Source organism: Solanum lycopersicum, chromosome 7 (genome assembly GCF_036512215.1).
Source record: "Solanum lycopersicum chromosome 7, SLM_r2.1".
In the NCBI taxonomy this organism is placed as follows: Eukaryota; Viridiplantae; Streptophyta; class Magnoliopsida; order Solanales; family Solanaceae; genus Solanum; species Solanum lycopersicum.
The window spans coordinates 46,609,749-46,621,092 of NC_090806.1; positions in this window are offsets into that span (position 1 = coordinate 46,609,749).

Consider the following 11,344-nt stretch of genomic DNA (forward strand, 5'->3'; position numbering starts at 1 on the left):
TAAATCTTTTCCTTTCCTCTCAAAGTTTTCATTATCGTATTATCTTGTTCTTTGACTGATGCGAGAAAGTCTTCCACCTTCTGCAATTGGCTCTCTGTTAATTCAATATCTTGGTCAACAGACAGTGCATCAGCAGTATCACTTTGTCCACTTCTCATTGAAGTGTCTGATTTATCAAACTCGGAAATATTTTGTAGCAAATTCTTTTTAATTTCTTACAAATAGTCATTTATCATTTCTTCTTTGTTTCCGTGTTGAATTGAAATTCTTTGAGCAATATGCTTGATTGAACTCCCAATAGAAATGCCTTTTTGAGGAGAGTCCTGATATGCCTTAATGGTATTGGTCATTTGATCCAATAACTATTGTCCATATAATTGTCCAGTTTCTGGGTCTTGTTTATTTAACTTTCCCCAAAAATTGGTGAAATACATACGGTATAGACAAGGAATTTTTTCGTTTGGGGTATAACCCACTTTTGGAATCCATTTATGGATCCAAGGAATAGAAAACTCAATAAAGATGTACATCTGATCAATTTTTTCAATATTTGAGATATGATCTTGCAAAAATAAGTCAGTTAAAAATGGAGAAACTTTTGCCCATTGTTTATACAAAATATTGAAGTTATAAGGTAAAATCTTTACTCTTGGGCCATCAATAGACCACTAGTTTATAAACCAATTGGGTAAATTTTTGATAAAAACTTGAGCACAAACCTTTACAAACCATTTGTGCTTAAGCTTTTTATTATTATAATAAAATATTTTGTGAAAAGCCTGGATATAATTATAGTATGTAAAATTCATGTTTATTTTATTAATGGAAATTTTTCTCTCCTGTATCGTGGAGATTCCCCAGTCTTCCGCATATATAATCTGTTTAATAGTGATTTTTGAGAAGTTATAAATATTCTTATCATAATCAGAGATGAAATGCTGAAACTCTGCAATTCCAGTATGACTTAGAATAGATTCATAATAAGTTCGAGTCATACAAGCCTCTCCTGGGAAATATAATCCCTTTTTCATGTATCTTTTGAGTATATTCTAAGGTTCATTGCTTCTCTGAATATCAGAGTTCTCTAAAAGAAATATAATTTATTTCGTTGTCGTTTCTTCTAAAACTCAGACTAGGTAAGTTTCTTTAGCCAAAGAGGCATAGGCATTATCTTTATCTTTGTTCTGCAACTATGCCTGAATTTTTTCATATAATGAACTATCTCTACGAATATCCTTAAGATTTATAGAAGATGAAGCTGATGAAGAAGCTTCGACAATCTTTGATTTAATTAGAGTTTTACTTCCTAACTGTATAACAGGAAAGGAAGATTCGTATGAAGACCTTGTTTGTTTTGAAGAAGAGGATGAGCTTCCTCTTCCGCGATTTCTTCCTCCACGACCACACACTTGTGACCATGGCGGAGAGTCAATACCTCCCAAGCTGCAAAGTTGGAACAAATTGATTAGTACAAATTCGAAAAATATCCGGAAATATCTAGTTCCCAGTCATTATGTGCAGGGGAAAGTTCAGAAAATGGTGACCCTTGTATAAAAAAGTCTAAAGCCAAATCATCGATGATTATATCAATGATTCTCTCCTTTAAGTCTTCATTGAAAGGTAAAACTCCCAAATTGTTATAAGAGTTTTATCACCAAGAAAATATTGGTAAGAAGACATGCGTAACAAATAATTTAGGAAGACAAGAATTCTCTTGATAAAAAGTCAGGAAGTGAATTATCAGTTCCCTTTTTATACTGAATTTCGAAGTCGAATGGGGCTAATTGCGCTTACCACGTAGAAAACATTAATTTTGAAATGTCATGTTTAAAATCTTTATCAAACATATATTTTACCGATTGAGCGTCACTTCTAATAATAAATTTTTGATTATATAAATCATCCTGAAATTTTAAAGCACATTTAACAATGCATAACATTTCATGAGCAACAGTCGCATATTTGCGCTGGGATTCAGACCATTTGCCTGATTGAAATCTAATAAGATATTAAATTTTATCATTGGGATTAATCTGCTTTAAAATTCCACCATAACAAATATTAGAAGCATCTGTCTCCACAACTTTAATACAATTTGGATTTGCTAAAGTAAGACATGGCAAATATTTGACTCTTTGCTTTGTGATTTAACTAATTCAGTAAGATCATTATACCAAGGTAATATTTTACCTTTCTTTAACCTGTCAGTTAAAGGAGAAAGATCTTTAGATAAATTTCTATAAAATTGAGAAATATAATTTAAACTGCCCAAAAATCGTTTGCAACATAGTTTTATTAGTAATTTCATCAGGAAATTTTGATGCAAAATTGATGGATCGCTGAACAGGAGTTATTTTTCCTTTGACAAATTTGGTGACCCAAAAATCTTATTTCAGTCTGAAAAGACTCATTTTTGTTTTAGATATAACTAAAGCATTTTGTATAACAATATTTTTGAAAATATCAAGATGTTTAATATGAGATTCTAATATTTAGAATAAACAAGAATATCATCTATATAAACAATTACAAAATTCATATAAGGGTTAAAAATATCATTCATAATTTTCTGAAATTCAGAAGGGGCATTCTTTAAGCCAAATGGAATAACGTTCCATTCGTATTGACCAAATTGAACATTAAACACAGTTCTATAAGTATGTTCCTTTAAAATTTGAATTTGCCAATAACCTGATTTTAAATAAAATTTAGAAAATATATTAGCCTCATATAATCGTCAAAGAAGATCTTTCTTATTTGGAATATGATATCTAATCCATTTTAGAACTCTGTTCAAAGGTTTATAATTTATTACTAACCTGGGAACACCTCTTTCTTGTTCTGCAGCGTTATTAACATAAAAAGCAGTACACGACCAAGGATATTTAGGGGGTTTTATCAGTCCCTTTTGTAATAACCTATCAATTTCTCTTTTAAAGAAATCCACTAGTTATGCATTCATAGTGTAGGGGCGATATTTAGTAGGAATATCTGATTCACTAAAAAAATCTTCATACGATAAGGTTACAATATGATTTTTCTTGTCCCAAAAAGAATTCGGATGATCTGCACAAATATTGGCTGCCATCTTTCCTGAAATCAATTTAATTTTTTCTTGTACTTTAGGAGATTGTAAAGACTTTAAAATATTAAGACTATAAATTTCATTTTGTAAAGACTCAATATGTTTTTTCTCAAATGAATTAACGAGTTAATATCTCTAGTAACTGGTTCAGTTATGAATTAAAAATTTAGTGGTATTACCATTATAATTTGCTGTAAAACCTTTTGCATTTAAATTAGAAAGGGATAAATAGCGTTAATAAAAGGTGTACCAAGTATAATTGGCGGATATAATTAATTTTTAACCAGAAAGAAAAAGTGAGGAACACAAACCTTACTCTGGCAAATACAAGTATTGGACAATTTATATTTTATGTTTAAAGCATGATTAGAAGCAGATTTAACAATCATAGCAATATTTGTAATTTTAAAATCATTATTTATCAGAATGGTGCAATATATATACCAACGATGAGCAGTAACAATTTGCATTATTCCTAGAAATTTAGGACTAAGAGATTCATTAATATCTTCATCTATAACAGCTTTACCTTTATTAGAAACAGGAATATCTCTATCATTTTCTAATTGAGAAATACGATGATTATTAATCAACTGATTTTGTTTCAAATATTTAATTTCTTTTTTAAGGTTTTCAATCTCATGTTTTAAATCATCAAGAGAAGTATCTGTTACAACATCTGGCCCTCTCTTTTCAAGCCTTGAAAAAAATTCTGGTAAAGAATAAGGACTAGCATTGTAATTGAAATTTTCAAAATTTTTATCTTCATTCTTATTCGGTTTTTCAAAAAATTTTGAAGAAGAGGTTTTTGGAGACGTCATTTATAAAATCTTGTTTCGAAGATTTTCATCAGAAACATCTTTGAAAAGTTCAATAACATTTTCAAAAGAAATCATTTTAAAAGTTAATTCTTCAAAACTTTGATGTAATTTATCTTAGCATTATCAACATTATTATAAGTACTATAACCTGAAAAATAACCAGAAGAGTTTGAATAATTTAAATCTGATTCTTATAATAACTCATAGAGTTTATCTTATCATTTTTCATCCAACTCCAAAGCTTTAAACTTAACTTCCTTAAAATTAGCTGCAAGATGACCAAAACGTCCACACTTGTAGCATCTAATATTCTTCAAATCTCTTTTAGAGAAATTCCTAGCAAACCTTGTTGCTTTCCTATTAGCTTTCTTTTCTTCTTTCTTTTCATTGTATCGTTTTGAACGATGACGTCTTTGATGCTTTCGCGAATGTCTTTCGTCAGTTTGACTTGTCGTTGGTTTAGAACTAGACGGTCCTACTATTCCAAATTGCATACAAAAATCTCCCAATTAACATCTTTAAGACATTTGAGTCCTTTTTATCTGTTGAGCCAACTTAAGCTCATTAAAAAGATTTAATCCTTCTTGAGTACAAATCCCTCCATCCTCTGAGTTGACCTGTAAATCCTGCTATAATCATTTTACATATAGCATGATCACTATTCTAGTTCGTATTAAAACAAATTGATGAGTATATAAATAACCGATGTACCATAATGGAAATCTGCCTTTCAATCAAGGCATATAAATTCCATTCATACACCTCATTACTACTGTAAGATGTGTTTGTTTGATTCCAATCTCTTTTTTCAGTTAACACATCTTGGGGAGTAGGACGAGGATAATAATAGGTCATCATTGAAGAGAGAGTTGCATAACCCCCTTTTCCTATAATTTTTTTCTTTTGTTTATAACCAGCTTTAAATCTTCGGGCATTTACTTCCGAAATATCCTGATTCAAATCTTGAATACCAAGGAGTTGATTTTCAATCTTAACAATATTTGATTCAGAAAAATAATTTGTAATAGGTTTTGAACTCAAACAGGACAATTTTTATCAACAACATTTTCTAAATCGTGAAAAGATTTATCTTTAAAATCAGCAGTATCAATAGGACGCTGAATATGAGTAGGAACACTTAAAGGAATTTTAGAAGTGTAAGGCTTATGTTCTTTTGGATGTTTTTGAAATTCCTTTACCCAAATAATTAATTCGTAATGTTTTTTATCTAAAGAACTAAAATGTTTTCCAAGAACATTAACATATAAACTCAAATAATTATTTTGAGCAATAACATTATTAATCTCCTGAATAGTAATCTGGGTAACATCTGTTTAAATAAACTTTTGAAAAGCTTAAAAAGTTAACCCTTTATTATTTTGTTAAATAAAAGGAGCTTGAGGAGGCTAGATGTCTTTTGTTATAATGCCCTCATTTTCTTTAAAAGTACTTTTAATAACTTTAATATACAAATGTAACGACCCGTTTAGTTGTTTTGAGCAACAGACTTCAATTCTGGAAAAAACTGGCAGAAGCGACGGACCCCACGATGGAACGTCATTGGCATGACAGACCGTCGCAGGGTTTCGTTTCAAAACACTTAGAAAATCTGAAATTGGGTACTAAAAATCGACTCTCTGAACTTTGTGACAGAATGGCAGGACGGACCGTCACAGGTGTGACGGACCGTCACAGACCCTTGGAGGAAATATTGGGTCTCTTAACCTTGCGACGACCTGCAGGACGGACCGTCGCAGGCACGATGGCACGTCACAAGTTGCGCAAATCCCAGGCAGAATCGGATTTCCTTACACGTTTTAAGGGACGTTTTGGGACTATTCTTTCCTTAATTATAGATTTCGTGGGTTTATATTAATAACTCAAATTCTTGGGGGTTAAAAGAGGTAACCCTAAGTTAATTAGTGGGGTATTATTGCCATCTTTTATTCTTAATTATATACTAATTAGGGTAAAAGAAAGAGGGTTTGAATAAGAAAAATAAGAAAGAACAAAAAGAGACAGAAAAAGAAAGAGAACGAGTAGAAAGAGAGAGAAACGAAGAGGATAGCAAGGATTCTAAGAAGATAGCTTGTTGATTTCAATTCTTCGGTGGAGGTAGGTTATGGTTATTTCATGCCATTCGTAGTAAACTCTTAATAGTGAATGATATGTGTTAGTAGTATTGTAAACCCTTCTATATTCTTAATTGTATGCTTGCATGAATGATGTGATTATGTAATTATGAATAAATAAGCATGATGAAGCTATTGAATTCTAAATCTTGAAAAGAAACCCTAATCTACTTTGATAATGATGATGCCTTGGTATTAAAGAAGGCTTGATGAATGAAAGTAGTGAGATTAGGGGATCGGGTGCCACGTTCCGGTACCAGGATAGAATATGGATCGGGTGTCACGTTCCGACACCAGGATAGAATATGGATCGGGTGCAACGTTCTGGTACCAAGATAGAATATGGATCGGGTGTCACGTTCCGACACCAGGATAGAATATGGATCGGGTGCCACGTTCCGGTACCAGGATAGTATATGAGGATCGGAGTGTCACGTTCCGACACCAGGATAGAATATGGATCGGGTGCCACGTTCTGGTACCAGGATAGTATATTGAGGAGCGGAGTGTCGCGTACCGACACGAGGGGAATAAAGATAATGAATCTTGAAATATGATAATATATCCAATCTAATGAACTAAATTCCCAAATGAGTATGATGAGGAGGTGTGAGTCCTCATTGATGTGCTTGGTGTTGTAACCAAGGGTTATGGTAACTATAAATGCTGCATGTTAAGGATGTTAGTTGATTTTATGATATTGCTTAATACATACTGTTCCCTATTTTGAGTTGACCGATGATATCTACTCAGTACCCGTGTTTTGTACTGACCCCTACTTTTATTGTTTTCTTCTTGTTTATTTGTGGAGTGCAGCAAACGTGCCGTCATCTTCGACTCAACAGTAATTCAAGCCAGTCTTACTACATCGGAAATTCAGGGTGAGCTAATGCTTCTAGCTTGGACTGGATCTTCTTCTTTAAATCTTGATGCCTTGAACTTCCGGCATGGACTAGCTTCTTATGTATTTTTAGCTTCTTAGAATACTCTTAGTTTAGTAATTTGATTATAGATGTTCTTGTGATGATGACTTCCAGATTTTGGGAATAATAATAGTTATTGATTTTATTAATGAGTTTAAGTCTTCCGCATTACTTTATGTTGATATTACCTTGAAATGTTAAGGTTTAGATCGGTTGGTTCGCTCACATAGGAGGGTAAGTGTGGGTGCCAGTCGCGACCCGAGTTTGGGTCGTGACAACAAAGGTAAATATGTAGTTATAAACCACCGAACAAAATAAATAATTTTGTTATGCAAAACACAAGTTTCATAAAATTCTTGAAAAATATTTTTTAAATGGTCTTGACTATAAGATTAAAAAAACCAAATTCTAAACTGGTTCCATTTTTTGTTATAAAACTCTTTTTGAATATGTTTTCGAACCAGGGATCCTGGACTGAAATCTAATTGTTGACTCATCATCATCTAATTTCGTTGACATCTGTTGATTTATTAGCGTTGAAATCCATTTCTGACTGAGTTGGATCCAAATCTGACAACTTATATGTTGCTAGAACAATATTTGTTTTAGGGTCTATTTTTCCCTTTCAACAAATCCTTCACTCATAGTATCACTTAATGTGTGAAGAGACAATGGTTTTAGCCTTGCTGATCCATAACTAGGACCTTTATGAGTTATTGGAGAGATATGCTGAATTTCCAGAAACCTTCTATAACCAGAAAAAGATCTGCTATTATAAATAGGAGAATTATAAACAGGAGAATTATCATCAAATTCAATGCAAACCTTTCCATCTAGATTTTGAGTAATATGAGAATAGTCACTATTAGTGACTTCTTCAGCAACCTGTCTTTGTGACACAACATCATCTAAAATTCGTTTATCAGGAAAATTAATTTTATCCCATTTAATAGGTCTTCTGGTAGTAATTTTAGATTTAATAAAATTAGCTTCAACCGTAGCTATTTCATTAGCCAAATCATATAATTTACATCTAGGGTTTAAAGTAGTTAATAACTTATAATGAATCCGGTAAGATAAGCAAATAAGCCCATATCCAATAGCATAATTATAACCATGAGTCTTAAAATTTAATGTTAATGCATCAAGAATATTTCTATCAGATAAAGATAATTGCAAATTGGGTTGCATATTGAAATAAATAGGTCCATAAGCAACAGTAGATTCAATCGAACCCATAAGAGATTGTCAGAAATTTAAATTTCTAGCATCTCGAAGAGCTGCTAAGAATGTTTCACGTAACCCTTTAAGAGTTAAAGGTTTAAAAGCAATCTGCACCATACCAATAAGCATCCAGTTATATTTAAATTTATAAATATCAATATCTCTTTTGTTCAATAATTGAACAACTTGCTCGTCAGAATTAAGAGCTAAAGATTGCTCAGTAGTTTTAATCACCTGCTTAGTAGACAATTTATCAAACCAACTGTAATCATAAATTAATTTAGTATACACTTTAGAAATAGTCCATTTGTTTAACAAATCAATGTTTTGAGGTATATCTACCTCTTCCAATCTAGTACTTTTAATATTATTTTCACTAAAATTCATAAATTTGATAAAATTTCATATCCATGCTGCGCCTACATAAGATTTGTTACATGTTCTTATAGAATATCTGACTCTTATACCACAACAAGATCTACAAGGCTGACAGTAGTCCGCTCGGCTATCTAGATCTAGCTTCGCACAAGAACAAGTTATACCATAAACATATTATGGCTTATAGATTTTTTATCCTAAGTTTCGCCTGTATGGTAAACTTTTACTCAAGCATGGGGTGTGTCACAATAATATACATGGTAATGTATAGCAGTTCTAACATGGATTTAGGCTGCCTCTTTCATCAACAATCATCGGGGACTTACAATACCACATGCTCGCTACCATTAACAGTGTATTATCAGACTGTACCACCATCTCTAAACCAAGTCAAAACTTGTGATAAAAGATTTAAGAACTATAATAAGAATTCATTATAACTTGACTAGATCCAGATATTAAACAATAATAATAATAATAAGTATAAATAATAATAATAATAATAATAATAATAATCATAATAACAATAATAATAGTAACAATAATAACAATAATACTAATAATTATTATTATAATAATAATAACAATAATAATAATAATAATAATAAGTATAATAAATAATAATAATAATAATAACAATAACAATAATAATTATAATAACAATAATAACAAAAATAATAATAACAATAATTATAATAATAATAACAATAATAATAATAATAATAATAATAACAATAATAACAATAATAAAAATAATAACAATAATAATTATATTAATAAGAATAAAAAAATAATTATAATAATAATAACAATAATAACAATAAAAACAATAGTAATAATATTAACAATAATAACAATAATAATAATAATAATTAAAAAAAATAAAAATAAACATAATAATATGTAACGACCTATTTAGTCGTTTTGAGTAGCAGATTTTATTTCTGGAAAAACAGGCTGAGGCGATGGACCCCACGACGAACCGTCATGGGCACGACGGACCGTCGCAGGGTCTCGTTCCAAAACACATAGAAAAACTGAAAATTGGGTACATAAATCGACTCTCTGAACTTTGTAACGGAATGGCAGGACGGACCGTCACAGGTGTGACGGACCGTCACAGATTCTTCAGAGAAATTGAGTCTCTGAACTCTGTGACGGGCAGCAGGACGGACAGTCGCAGACTGCGAAATCCCAGTCTGGGTCGGATTTCTTGATACGTTTTAAGGGACGTTTTTGACTATTCTTGCTTTAATTATAAGGTTAGTGGGTTAATGTTAATAAGTCTAATTACTTGGGGGTTAAAAGAGGTAACCTTAAGTTAATTAGTGGGTTATTATTGCCATCTTTTACACTTGATTATATGTTAATAGGGTAAAAGAAAGAGGGTTTGAATAAGAAAAATAGAAAGAACAAAGAGAAAACAGAAAAAGAAAGAGAAACGAAGAGGATAGCAAGTATTTTGAGAAGATAACTGCTTGATCACTAATCTTCGGTGGAGGTAGGTTATGGTTTTCATGCTTTCATAGTAAACTCTTAATAGAGAATGATATGTATTGGTAGTATTGTAAACCCTGCTATGTGCTTAATTGTGTGCATGCATGAATGTGTTTATATAATTGTGATTATATTAAGCATGATGAAGTTATTGAATCCCAAATCTTGATAAAAACCTAATCTCTTTTTAATGATGATGTCTTGGTAAGGGAGGAGGCTTGATGAACTAAAGTAATGAGATTGATGATGCCTTGGTAAGGAAAAAGGCTTGATGAATTGATGGAAGGAGATTAGGGGATCGGGTGTCACGAACCGACAAGTAGAATTAGGGTATCGGGTATCACGAACCGACACGTAGTATTAGGGGATCGGGTGTCACGAACCAACACGTAGAATTAGGGGATCGGGTGTCACGAACCGACACGTAGTATTAGGGGATCGGGTGTCATGAACCGACACGTAGTATTAGGGGATCGGGTGTCACGAACCGACATGTAGTATCAGGGGATCGGGTGTCACGAACCGACACGTAGTATTAGGGGATCGGGTGTCACGAACCGACACGTAGATTTAGGGGATCGGGTGTCACGAACCGACACATAGATTGAGGGGATCGGGTGTCACGAACCGACACATAGATTTAGGGGATCGGAGTGTCACGTACCGACACAAGAGGATTTATGAATATTGAGGGAGCGGAGTGTCACGTACCGACACAAGAGAAATAAAGATAATGAATCTTGAAAGATGTTAATATACTCAATCTAATGAACATGATTCCCAAATGAGTATGGCATTGAGGCTTGAGTCCTCATGTGTGAACTTGACGGTAATTGTTAATGATATAGTATTTGTTCTTGCTACATGTTGAGTATCATAGTTGTTTTTATGATAGTACTTTGTATATATTGATTTCTATTTTGAGTTGGCCGATGATATCTACTCAGTACCCGTGTTTTGTACTGACCCCTACTTTTATGTTTTCTTCTTGTTTATTTGTGGAGTGCAGCAAACGTGCCATCGTCTTCAACTCAACAGTAATTCAAGCCAGTCTTACTACATCGGAAATTCAGGGTGAGCTAATGCTTCTAGCTTGGACTGGATCTTCTTCTTTAAGTCTTGATGCCTTGAACTTCCGGCATGGACTAGCTTCTTATGTATTTTTAGCTTTTAGAATACTCTTATTTTAGTCATTTGATCGTAGATGTTCTTGTGATGATGACTTCCAGATTTTGGGAATAATAGATGTTGAATTTTAGAAGTTAATGAATTGGTCTTTATTTA